Genomic DNA, 13,884 nt, shown 5'->3' with positions numbered 1-13,884 from the left:
ATTTTTTTTTAATCATTAACCGTTTATCTGTAGAAGGTTAGCCATGTCCATTTTGCTTGGGGCCCCCAAAATCCTTCTAACCGCCCTGGCTGAGCCTGCATGAGCGGCACTAGAAGGAGATTGTCGCGGTTGTCGGGTGAGACTTAACGTTGTCAGAAAGGTATAACAAACGGACGATCATAAACTGTTGATGGCAGTTAAATTAATATTGTCTTTTTTTATTAGACTATTGATATTGACTGGTTTGAGTTCTTTATTGGTATAGGCAAGGGAAATGGCCTCAAACGCACCATAATGCAGGAAATCACATCTACGAAATAAAAAAAATTCTTGGGGGAGAAACCCCCAGACCCCACTGCAATTTTTTTTTAGGTCAGAGCAACTGCCCCTCAAAAATCCTGTGCACGTCCCTGATGTATGTCCATTTAAACTCAATTTTGGTCAAATGTGGATTATATCTTTACCCTGGCAAGAATATGGTTATATGTAAAGATGCCGTACCAAGTATGACAACGGTACATTCAACTGCTTTTGAAATACAGTGCTTTTTTCACTTCCTGAAAAGTAACCGTTTTGGCCATATGTGAGTTTCAATCGGGCAGCCACTATATATATATATATATATATATATATATATATATATATATATATATATATATATATATATATATATATATACACACGCACCTAAAGGATTATTAGGAACACCTGTTCAATTTCTCATTATTGCAATTATCTAACATGGCAGTTGATTCAATGCATTTAGGGGTGTGGTCCTGGTCAAGACAATCTCCTAATCTCCAAAACTGAATATCAAAATGGGAAAGTAAGGTGATTTAAGCAATTTTGAGCATGGCATGATTGTTGGTGCCAGACGGGCTGGTCTGAGTATTTCACAATCTGCTCAGTTACTGGGATTTTCACGCACAACCATTTCTAGGGTTTAAAAAGAATGGTGTGAAAAGGGAAAAACATCCAGTATGTAACAGACACACAAATAAAACACACGCCTTTATCTCCTTCAGGCTGGACTACTGCAATGCGCTCCTTATTGGCATCCCTAGCAAAAATCTCCAGAGGCTGCAGTGTATTCAGGACAGCGCTGCTAGGATCCTCATGAGGGTGCGCAAATACGACCACATCACCCCCATTCTAAAATCACTCCACTGGCTTCCTGTGTCGTTCAGGATCGAGTACAAGATTTCTCTCCTTACCCACCAGTGCTCCCTCCTATCTTAAGGAACTCCTCACCACACAAACAGCCACTCGTAACCTCCGCTCTGTTTCGCTGTATCGCCTTAAAACTCCCACAGCCAATCTCTGTACTATGGGAGATCGGGCCTTCTGCTCTGCAGCCCCCAGTCTGTGGAACGCTCTCCCTGACCACCTGCGGACTCCACAGACTATAGATGCTTTTAAGCGTGGTCTTAAAACCCACCTTTTTAGCAGAGCTTTTAATTGACTTGTTACTTCATTTTATTTTATTTTTATGTTTTATTTTTTTATTTTTTTATTTTATTAATTTACTTTTTTATTTATTGTTCTTGATTGTTTTTATTTTATTTTTTTATTCTGTAGCACTTTGAGATTTTGTTTAATATAAAGTGCATTACAAATAAAATTTATTATTAAATAGGGAAAAGAGGCTACAATTTGCACAAGCTCACCAAAATTGGACAGTTGAACAACAACCAGCACAGGACTGAAGACACAACGATATAATAAAGCGTAACAAATAAATGAAATGAGGGAGAACAGGTGGGGAAAATAACCAATAATGAGATAACAAGATGGAAGGGGTTGACAATAGACAAGAGCACGCAAGACACAGAAAATAACAAAAACACAACATGTGCTAAACAAGACATGTGACACTACCCCTCCTTAAGGAGCTGTACCAGATGCTACAGCAGGGGACCAGGGAGGGACAGGAGGCACACAAAGTTCTGGAGACCTGGCCGGCACAAACCATTCAGGGGGCCAAGGCGGCAGCCTTGATTCCAGGGTCCAGGATGGTCCACACAGTTCAGGAAGCAGAGCCCACTCTGGACTCGGTGCATGGGACGGAGCCCTCTCTGGACTCTTCTCAGGGACTGGACGCTAATCGCGGGCTGGAGCCATCTCTGGACTCTGGTCAGGGGTTGGAGCCATCTCTGGACATTGGTCACGGGCTGGAGCAATCTCTGGACTCTAGTCGTGAGCTGGAGCCATCTATGGACTCTGGTTGTGTGCTGTAGCCATCACTGGATGCTGGTCAGGAGCTGGAGCCATCTCTAGAATCTCTTCAGGGACTGGAGCCATCTCTGGACGCTGGTCAGGGGCCGGAGTCATCTCTGGGCTCTAGTTGTGGGCTGGAGCCGTCTCTGGACTCTGGTCAGGGGCTGGAGCCATCTCTGGCCTCTGGTCAGGGGCTGGAGCCATCTCTGGACTCTGGCCGGTGGCTGGAGCCATCTCTGGACTCTGGTTGCGGACTGTAGCCATCTCTGGATGCTGGTCAGGGGCTGGAGCCAGAGTTCTGCAACGGGTCAGGTAGCATAAAAGTGGCTAAAACGGGTGGATTGTGACATTTATAAAATTCACGGGCAGGGATGCGGGCGGATAATTAACTCTGTGCGGGCAGGTAGTAGCGCGGATCAGCGGATGAAAAATATGTGCAATATTTCTGTGGCAAAGTGAGAGAGAGAGAGAGAGAGAGAGAGAGAGAGAGAGAGAGAGAGAGAGAGAGAGAGAGAGAGAGAGAGAGAGAGAGAGAGACCAGGGACGGGATTGTGAATAAGCGTCACCTGCGAGCCACACCGGTCTCGAGTCCTCTGAGGGAGTTTGAGGCATATAAGGACAAGAGATCACCAGACCTGGATTTGACGTTGTGTTGTGTTTACGTTTTATTATGTGTGTGCGCTTGGCAGATGTCCATGAGGGGCTGCCCACATTACTTTTGTTTTGTTTGGTTAAAGTCTTTTAAATGTTCGCCGGTTCCCGCCTCCTTCTTTCCCTAATCGAACATATTGTAGGCTATACACATACACGCAACAACGATATGCCATTTGACTCATCACGTCACCACCACTGCGACATTGAAACTTTTGTTGATGGCTCTCGTAACCCAGAAGGAGCGAGCGTTGCAGGAGTAGTAATGGATGAATTAAAAGTAAAGTTGGTGAGTGGAGTAGCTTTTGACAACGAGAAAATTGTTGACAATGAGTCTTTAAAGGCACTTTTGCCTGTTTCATTAGCCCATTCATGACGCTGTTGTGATGTTGAGAGAGATGCAGGAAAAAAAAATAAAGCATTTTAATATGAATGTTTTATCGCGGGCATGGGTCAGGTAACGGGACAAATATTAACGGGTCTGGGCGGGTGCGGATTTAATTTTGATATTTTCACGGGTCACGGGTCAGATCTGGTGCAAAACCTTGCGGGTACGGGCAGGGGTGGGTCTCCAAAAATGGACCCGTGCAGGACTCTGGCTGGAGCCATCTCTAGACTCTGATCAGGGACTGGAGCCATCTCTGGACAATGGTCACATGCTGGTGCCATCTCTAAAGTCTGGCCAGAGGCTAAAGCCATCTCTGGACCCTGATCAGGGGCTAGAGCCCTCTCTGGACTCTGGTCATGGGCTGGAGCCATCTCTGGACTCTGGCTAGAAGCTGGAGCCATCTCTGGACTCTGGCCAGAGGCTTGAGCCGTCTCTGGACTCTGGTCAGGGGCTCGAGCCCTTTCTGGACTCTGGCCAGAGGCTAAAGCCGTCTCTGGACTCTGATCAGGGCCTGGAGCCATCTCTGGACTCTGGCCAGAGAGTAGGGACTGGAGTCCTCTCTGGATGCTGGTCAGGGGCTGGAGCTATCTCTGGACTCAGGTCAGGGACTGGAGTCCTCTTTTGGATGCTTGTCAGGGGCTGGAGCCATCTCTGGACTCTGGTCAGCGGGTGGAGCAGTCTCTGGACTCTGGTCATGGGCTGTAGCCATCTCTGGATGCTGGTCAGGAGACACAATTTAAGAGAGACCGGCCCTGCCGGACACATTAACTGTAATTATGAGCCCGAGCCTGATTTAAACCTGACCATTTTTTAATACGTAGCATTCTGACGAGAACGAACCTGTAATGACTAATGAGCGGAGAAGCCAGTGTGACTCAGCTCAATAATCCGCAAGCGCGCGCTTATGAACCCACCGGTAAAATGATGTTCATTCAAATCCAGCTCAGACATGACATAAATCTGTAGCTTACTATACTTGTTGTAGCCATCAAACAATGTTTTTTTCTTTCTTTCATATTTATGTTTAAATATTATAATATTATTTTTAAATTTCATCTGATTATGATAGGCTATAAGTGCAAAGATGCGAGTGGGTCAGAAATGATTTTGGTGGTTATATTTAGTTTAATATTAAGTTTTGTTTTGTAAAAAGCCTTTCTTTCGTTTTGTACAAATTCTCTTAATTTTAATAAAGGTTTCTTCGGCCAATTTATTTAATAAATAAGAAGCAAATAAGTAGACTATGAGGTCGCGGAAGCCATTGCTTTCATTGCTCATGAACTGGAGCTCGTCTCAAATAAACTGAAACTCAGCAGGCTTGCCTCACAGACATGAGAAATATGTAGCCTAATATGTGTAGAAACGAAAATATTTAAATAAGCATAAGCATAAGCAAATATTTAAATAATGCAGTGTTCAGAACTCACACGGTAAACAACTTGATACTTGATGGACAGCTTGATACAGATGGATCACGGCGATGGGCATGAGCGGGATGTTAAAGTTAAAGGGATTTTTTTTTTTACCTTCTACATACTGAATATGATCGGGTGAAAGCACATTTTAAACAGGTAGCACTTATTCACACACGTAATCGTTCTCTCTAATGCATTCAAACACATATTGTGTAGGGCTTACCTGCTTACAGTTATCAGTAGGCATACTGTAGTTACATACAGTAGTTTTTGAATGAGCAGAAATCTGTATTGATCCGTAGATAAAATAACTGATGAAAACGTATGTTCATCCTTCCAAACAAAATTTGCACTGCAAAAAGCATCAATGATATTTAACTTTTAATGCTGATAAAGCCTGTACGTGTCACATGTCTGTCCTGTCTTGTGTGCACATGTGGGTTTTGTTATGTTGAGCATGTGCTCCTGTCATCGTCTGATCCCTCCCCCTTGTTATCTGATTAGTGTTTTATTTCTCCCACCTGTTCGCCATTGATTTCTTCCCTTTATAAGTCCCTGTGTTTGTCAGTCTGGGTCGGATCCTTGTATGTCTTTTCTATGTCTCCTGGTTCCTCGTGATCTCTGTTGATTTGTTTAAATTTGTATTTTTATTATTCTATTATGTGTTTTTCCCCCCTTGTGGGTTTTGTTTTGTTTTGAGTTTGTGTTTTATTTTATAATAAATTATCATTTTCTGCGCTTGGGTCCTCGCACCAGTTTTCCTTTGTGTTAGACGTGGCAGAAGGATCCGACCATGTCGAGGACTCAGCGGAAGAGGATTTCGCCCCACCTACCAGCTTCCATTGTCTCGTGCCCCCAATATGAGTGCATCCTAAGGTTTCAGACCTTAGCATCCCTCCACCAACAAGGGACTGATCTGCGATCAAGTTCCTTGGAGCGGCGGAGGGATTAAAGCTTAATGAAGGGACTCCTAAGGACCTGTTCTTTAATGAACTGGATGAGCCCAAGGACTGGCTGTTTAAAACTATTTATGATGGGGTACCTTTGAGACAATGGTGGAGGGTCTCACTCGAGAGCAGGAACGAGTGGTCCTTCCACGCCTCCCAGGCGTCCTGCTCTCACCGTGCCTCCCTGGTGCCCTGCACTGACTGCCCCACCCAGGCATCCTGCTCTCACCACGCCTCCCAGGCGTCCTACTCTTACTGTGCCTCCCTGGCACCCTGCACTCACTGTGCCTCCCAGGCGTCCTGCTCTCACCGCGCCTTCCAGGCGTCCTGCTCTGCCCGCGCCGCCCTGGCTGCTAGGGCTGTGTATTGCCAAGACTCTGGCGATACAATACGTATCACGATACATGGGTTACGATACGATATATTGCGATATTGTAAGAGAGGCAATATATTGCGATATTTCTTTTTTGTGTGTTTTTGTTTTTTATAATTTAAAAGAATAAAGAACACAACCATAAGCCTAAAACACGAGACAAAGTATTTTATTTAATTAATACAGTATAATTTATATCACTAATCATATGCAATGTGCAATCTAAGTTGAGGGAAATGTAAAGTTACTGCAGGATTCTTTATGTGTAAATGTTTTAAAGGTGCACAGTATAGCAGTGGCTATTTAACAACAGAAAGTGCAGTCCATTTCATGACTGAATGACTGTTTGTTTTATATTTAACACAGTAGCCCCGATCACACAGAACGCGTTTTTGCAGCGAGAGGCGCCTTTTTTGAATGGATTTCGGTTGGCAGAGAGCGGTATGCGCGCTGCTTATGCGCCCTGGGCGCCTCGCGTTTTTGAAGGAGCGCTCCGAGCGCATGAAGTTGAAAAAAAGTCCACTCTGAGCGGAAAAGCGTGCAACATCATCGCGCTTATGTTCTGTTGTCCAAACGAATGAATGTAAAGGCTCCACAACTCCGTTGTGTTGACCGTTACATTGATTTGACTGACAGTACAGGTGATTCGGGGGTTGCCTAGAAACATTAAAGCGCACTGCTCATTTTTGAATGAAAAAACGCCAAACAAAAAAGGGAGTGCAGTGCGCCTCGCGTTTTCGAACCTGGAAAACGCGTTCTGTGTGATCGGACCCTAAAGCTGTTTTCTATAAAGCAGTCTATTGTATAAAGTGCTATTTCAAGTAACATTACTGAACTGCAGAGCTGGTGCATCCATATCCACACCGCTATTATCTTTCGTTCTCCTGCCAACGCTGTCAGTTTTGGTGTGTGTTTATTTTGTTACTGAGAGGAAAGCGTGCAGGACATTCCATCGAAACGCTTCTCAGCAGCGCGGGTGACATCAGGATGTTAAGCTAACTCTCTGTTTTAATGTGTTTCACGAGTATTAGATTATAACTTGGCCTATTTTGCAAACAAAATGATTCTTGTCGATTTCCTTAGTGGCTTCTTTTTAGCTGAAGCCAACATGAGTCCACACTTCAGCTCTGTATACTGCAAGAGCGGAATAATTCTATCGTCTTGAGAGCTGGGTTTGCTAATGTAAACACTAGTGATGCAAGTGATGCACGCACTTTTACCTTGCGCTTCTCCGGCTCCGCGTCAGTTATATGTTCTGAGATAACACTGCAATCTAGCGCTTGGGTGTTATACAGTCTGTGGTTTAAACCGAACACACAGCCACGAATCTTGGATGTAAATAAATAAATATATAAATATCGATACAGCGTTTTTGAGAATCGATACAGTATCGCCAAACATAATATCGCGATATTCACGTGTATCGATATTTTCTTACACCCCTACTGGCTGCCTGAACTCTGCGGGCCGCCCCGGCTCCCTGAACTCGGTGGGCCACCATGGCCTCCTGAACTTTTTGTTTTCCTTGTTCCTCCCTTGTTTAGCCCTCCCTTGTCTGTTCCTTCCTTGTCTGTTTCCCCTGTCCCTCCCGTGCCCCCCTGGTCTGTCCCTCCCGTGCCCCCCTGGTCTGTCCCTCCCGTGCCCCCCTGGTCTGTCCCTCCCGTGCCCCCCTGGTCTGTCCCTCCCGTGCCCCCCTGGTCTGTCCCTCCGGTGCCCTCCTGGTCTGTCCCTCCCATGCCCCCCTGGTCTGTCCCTCCCGTCCCGCCCTGGTCTTTCCCTCCCATCCCGCCCTGGTCTTTCCCTCCCATCCCGCCCTGGTCTTTCCCTCCCGTCCCTGTCCCTAGTGGAGCATCTGGTAGCCACTCCTTAAGGAGGGGGTAATGTCACATGCCTGTCCTGTCCTGTCCTGTCTTGTGTGCACATGTGGGTTTTGTTATGTTGAGCATGTGTTCCTGTCATTGTCTGATCCCTCCCCCTTGTTATCTGATTAGTGTTTTATTTCTTCCACCTGTTCCCTCTTGATTTCTTCCCTTTATAAGTCCCTGTGTTTGTCAGTCTGGGTCGGATCCTTGTATGTCTTGTCTACGTCTCCTGGTTCCTCGTGATCTCTGTTGATTTGTTTAAGTTTGTATTTTTATCATTCTATTATGTGTTCCCCCCCCCCTCGTTGGTTTTGTTTTGATTTTATGTTTTATTTTATAATAAATTATCATTCCCTTTCGGGGAACTCGAGCTGCGTCGAAACGCTGTGAGAACGCCTCTGCGTTAATGCGTCGTGAAGCGCCTGTAGAACCATTCCATCGGAAAAAAGATCGATCGTCGGCGTGATGACGTCATCGACCGGAAGCTATAAAACGTCCGTGAAAACAAACAGGAACTAGCTTCTGAGCCTTCAGCAAGCGATCTGTGTGAACCTGTCTGTCTATTTGGTGTTTTTGTCTGTCTATTGAAAGAGTTTTTCCACCCTTTGTTAAATATTCCTTATATTTACAAAAAAGAGAAAATAAATAGATAGAGAAATGGCGAGTGAAAGCAGTCAGTTCAAGAGGTGTGTACATCCCTGCCCACGCTACATCACGAGTGGGGATACACACTCTCTTTGTGTTGCCTGCTTGGGAGCGCAGCATGCCCAGGCAGCCCTCGAGGGGGCTGCTTGCGAGCACTGTGAGCGTATGCCACTGAGAACGCTGCGCTCCCGCCGGGCACTCTTCGAGGAGGGTGCCTCGGCTCGTGTTCCCCGCGGCTCTGGTCCCGCTACTGCCGAGGCAGAGCGGAGGCTGCAGTCGTGGGGTTCACAATTGGATGTTGCAGAGGGGTTTGAGACGGGCGCTGCCTTATCTCTGCCCTCACCTGCTCCATCCAGCGGTTCTTCTCGGGGCTTGGAAGCACGCATTGCGGTTTCTTCCCCCCCGAGAGAGCCGCCGGTGCTCCAACTATCCAGCTCCGAGGAGGTGGACGTTGAGAGCATCGCGACTGAAGATTCGCCACTTCAGTCCCCTGCGAGTGAGGAGCTCGTTGAGGTTCTAACGCGAGCTGTGGCCAGATTAAATATTGACTGGCCCGTAGAGAGATCTGAGGCAGGAAGGAAAAGATCTAGCAAATTAGATGAAAGATTCCTGCCCGCTCGCGCTTCAGAACCTCAGCGGCGGGGCCTGCCATTCTTCCATGATTTGCACACCGAGGTGGCAACATGATGGAGGAGACCGGCATCATACCGTGTGTTCAGCCCTCAGACTTCGGTCTACAGCAACATCATGGGGCTGAAGCACTACGGTTATGGGGCGATGCCAAAGGTAGAAGAGACGCTCGCGAGCCATCTCTCGCCTTCCTCGGCATCGTCCCTAAAGGCCCCGACTTTGCCCACCAGACCTTTGAAAACAACGTCGGCACTGGTGGGCAAAGCGTACTCGGCGGCAGGTCAGGCTGCTGCATGCCTGCATACCATGGCTATAATGCAGGCTTATCAGGCTGACCTGCTCAGGGACTTAGATGGACGTGATGAAGTGGGGGGTGATGTCATAAATGAGCTAAGAACAGCAGCTGATCTGACTCTCCGGGCCACCAAAGAGACGGCCAGATGTGTTGGCCGCTCTATGGCAGCATTGGTGGCTACGGAGAGACATTTATGGCTCAACCCCACTGAAATCAAGGAGAGGGAGAAAAGCTTCCTGCTCGACGCGCCGCTGTCTCCTGGTGGCCTCTTCGGTGACGCAGTACACACTGTCACCGAGAGGTTCCAGGAGTCAAAGAAACAAGCTGCGGCGCTAAAGCAGTTTCTCCCTCTCCGGGTCCAGGTCCCTGGGGCTGCCGCTGACATCAGGCAGCCTAAGCCGAGTACGAGCTCCGCTCACAGGGCGCAACAAAAACAGAGCGTCGCCGCTCGAGCTCCCCCTCAGCGCGGGGACGAGGGGCGGCGCTCTCAGGCGAGGCCTTCGAGGGGCAGGGCTGATCTGCGGACAGTCCTGATCGCCAAGAAGGCCTCGTCGAAGCGTTCCTGACGCCAGAAGCGTCAGGACGCTGAGGGTGGTTCCCCCCATAGGGAAGCGGTGTTTACCCCTGCTAACGGTACCCGCTTCCCTACGGCACCCTCGGGGGGCCGCGCTGCCAACCCCGCCGCAATGCCGGGGCGCAGTCGGTCTCCGCGGGCCACCCGAGGGTGGTCCGCACCCCCTCCGGGGGGTCCCCGAGCAGTCAAGTCAGTCGTTCCCTGCCGGTCCGCCGCTTCAGGGCACTGCATTTGTTGCTCAAAATACACCAGAGGCCAGCCTCGAGAGGCTGGTTCCCTTAGTAGATTTTCTAGACGAATGGAAACGTCTATCAAATATATCTCGTTGGGTCCTGCAGATAGTAGAAAGGGGGTACGCCATTCAATTCAAGAGTCGGCCACCTCCTTTCTGCGGTGTCCTACCTACAGAGGTGGGCCCGGAGCAGGCTCTGGTAATGGCACAGGAAGTAGAGACACTCCTGCAAAAAGGGGCTATAGAGAGGGTTCCCCCTCCCAGCAGGGAGTCTGGCTTTTACAGCCGTTACGTCATCGTGCCGAAGAAGGATGGGGGCTTACGCCCGATATTAGATCTGCGGCTATTGAATCGCTCGGTGGCCAAGTTCAAATTCAAGATGCTTACACTCAGACAGATTGTAGCGCAGGTCAGATCGGAGGATTGGTTTGTCACCATAGACCTCAAAGATGCGTATTTTCATGTCTCCATCCTTCCACATCACAGGAAGTTCCTGAGGTTTGCCTTCGGGGGAGAGGCATACCAATATCGTGTACTTCCCTTCGGTCTAGCACTGTCACCCCGCACGTTCACCAAGTGTGTGGATGCAGCTCTGGCGCCGCTGCGTCTACAGGGCATCCGCATACTGAACTATATCGACGACTGGCTGATTCTAGCGAATACAGAGCAGATGGCGGTTCAGCATCGAGATGCTGTTCTCGCCCATATGTCGAAGCTGGGGTTGAGGCTGAACGCCAAGAAGAGTGTGCTTTCTCCGGCTCAGAGAACCACTTTTCTAGGTGTGAACTGGGACTCGGTAATTATGCGGGCGCAATTATCGCCAACACGCATAGCATCGATCCTGGCAGCCGCCAAAGAACAGAAGCTAGGCCGAGCCGTCACTGTGAAACGGTTCCAGAAACTGTTAGGTCTCATGGCAGCAGCGTCCAACGTGATACCTTTTGGCAGGAACATCAGCGGCACTGGCACATAAATCGGCTAGAGATGCTCGCAGTGTTTCTTGCATTGAAACAGTTCCTGCCCGACCTCAGGGGCCACCATGTACTAGTCAGAACAGACAACACGTCCGTGGTGGCCTATATAAATCACCAGGGGGGTCTGAGGTCTCGTCCGTGGGACAAATTGGCACATCGGATCCTCCTGTGGGCCCAAGGGAAATTGCTGTCAATCAGGGCAGTATATATCCCGGGGGCCCTGAATCAGGAAGCAGACAGCCTGTCGAGACAGGGGCCGAGGCCCGGGGATTGGAGACTCCACCCAGAGGTGGTGGAGCTCCTTTGGAAGGTTTATGGGAAAGCGGAGATAGACCTGTTCGCTTCGGCGGAGAATTCTCACTGCCCGCAGTGGTTTTCTCTGACCCATCCGGCCCCGCTGGGGCTGGATGCCATGGTACAGGAGTGGCCGAGGCTGCCTCTGTACGCCTTCCCCCCGATTGTCTTGCTTCCAGGAGTTCTGGAGAGGGTACGCCGGGACGGGGCCCAGGTACTTCTAGTGGCTCCGAACTGGCCGACCCGAGTATGGTTTTCGGACCTAATATCTCTCCTGGAAGGCTCTCCGATGGAGATTCCGATCAGGAGGGATCTACTCTCTCAGGCGGGCGGGAGATTCCTGCACCCACGCCCGGAGATGTGGAAACTGTGGGCCTGGCCTCTGAGGGGGCTAGGCTCATAGAGGAAGGTCTCTCGGCCGAGGTCGTGGAGACCATCCTACACTCCAGAGCTCCGTCCACAAGGAAGCTGTACGCTTTGAAATGGAGACTTTTCTCAGCATGGTGCAGAGAACGCCAGTGGGACCCAGTTAACTGCCCGGTTGGTACAGTGCTGGAGTTCCTGCAGGAGAGGTTCTCTGCAGGGTTGACCCCCTCCACACTTAAGGTGTACGTGGCGGCCTTGGGTGCCTTCCACGTCCCTTGCAGTGGAGTGTCTTTGGGAAGACACCCTCTAATTACACGCTTCCTTCGTGGCACATTAAGGTTGAGGCCAGTTATGCACTCGAGGGTCCCAGCATGGGACTTGGCCATTGTTTTGAGGGGCTTGTCCGGACCTCCGTTCGAACCTCTGGAGGAGGTTTCGGATAAGTTCCTCACCTTAAAAACTATCTTCCTTTTGGCCATTTCATCTCTTAAAAGGATAGGAGATATTCAGTCCCTGTCAGTAGGGCCCTCATGTCTAGAGTTTGCGCCAGGGATGGTGAAAGCATTTCTGCATCCCAGGCCGGGTTATGTCCCCAAGGTTCCTACGAGCCCACGGGGCCCCATCACTCTACAAGCCTTCTGTCCTCCTCCATTTATGACGTCAGACCAGGAAAGGTTAAATCTGCTGTGCCCTGTGAGGGCACTGGATACTTATGTCCACAGAGCTGCCCTGTGGAGAAAATCGGAACAATTGTTTGTTTGCTTTGGACCCCCTAAGAAGGGGGCTCCAGTATCCAAGCAGAGGATGAGCAAGTGGGTGGTCGAGGCCATCTCACTTGCTTATGAAGCTACCGGGCAGCCATCTCCACTGGCTGTCCGGGCGCACTCAACCAGGGGTATGGCTGCTTCTAAAGCACTCTTGTCGGGGGCTTCCCTCCACGATATCTGCAACGCGGCCGGATGGTCGTCTCCTTCTACCTTCGTCAGGTTCTACGAACTAGACCTGGCATCTACAGTAGGGGCACAGGTACTCTCGTAACCGTGTGCGCTTCGGCTTCACACATACGAGACACTTGGTCCTATGGCGATGTGGGTATAAGCGTTCTCACAGCGTTTCGACGCAGCTCGAGTTCCCCGAAAGGGAACGTCTCAGGTTACGTATGTAACCCTAGTTCCCTGAGGGAACGAGACGCTGCGTCACTTTGCCATACTCCCGGCGTGTCTGTGATCACTTACTTCAGGCTTTATCAGAAGTTAGTTCCTGTTTGTTTTCACGGACGTTTTATAGCTTCCGGTCGATGACGTCATCACGCCGACGATCGATCTTTTTTCCGATGGAATGGTTCTACAGGCGCTTCACGACGCATTAACGCAGAGGCGTTCTCACAGCGTTTCGACGCAGCGTCTCGTTCCCTCAGGGAACTAGGGTTACATACGTAACCTGAGACGTTTTCTGCACTTGAGTCCTCGTACCAGTTTTCCTTTGTGTTAGACGTGACAATAAGTTTGACATAGTTGGGGGAAAATGAACACAAATGTTCCAATAAACCATGTTGAAACTAGGCTCTTAATCTCCTATTGTTTATTTTTATAAAAAATGTTCAGTTAATGCAAGTTATAAACCGAACTTTATAGTGATATTTCAGAGCTTACTTAGATACTTTAGCAGTTAGCCGCAAATTTCCTTGGAGCGAAGATGGAGCGGTGTTTCTGATATCAGTGAGCGAGGAGTGGAGTGGGGAGTGGGAAATTTTTAACCTGGAGCGGAGCTGGAGCGGAGGGATTCTTGAATGTATAGAGCATGGAGGGGAAATTGGTCCATGACTGAAGGCATCTCTGGACATTGGTCAGTGGCTGAAGCCATCTCTGGACATTGGTCAGTGGCTGAAGCCATTTCTGGACATTGGTCAGTGGCTGAAGCCATCTCTGGACACTGGTGAGTGACTGAAGGCATCTCTGGACATTAGTCAGGGGCTGAAGCCATCTCTGGACATTGGTCAGTGGCTGAAGCCATCTCTGGAC

Source organism: Pseudorasbora parva, chromosome 14, assembly GCF_024679245.1.
Source record: "Pseudorasbora parva isolate DD20220531a chromosome 14, ASM2467924v1, whole genome shotgun sequence".
In the NCBI taxonomy this organism is placed as follows: domain Eukaryota; kingdom Metazoa; phylum Chordata; class Actinopteri; order Cypriniformes; family Gobionidae; genus Pseudorasbora; species Pseudorasbora parva.
The sequence above is the reverse complement of the archived record's forward strand: the minus strand, read 5'-3'. Positions refer to the sequence as shown.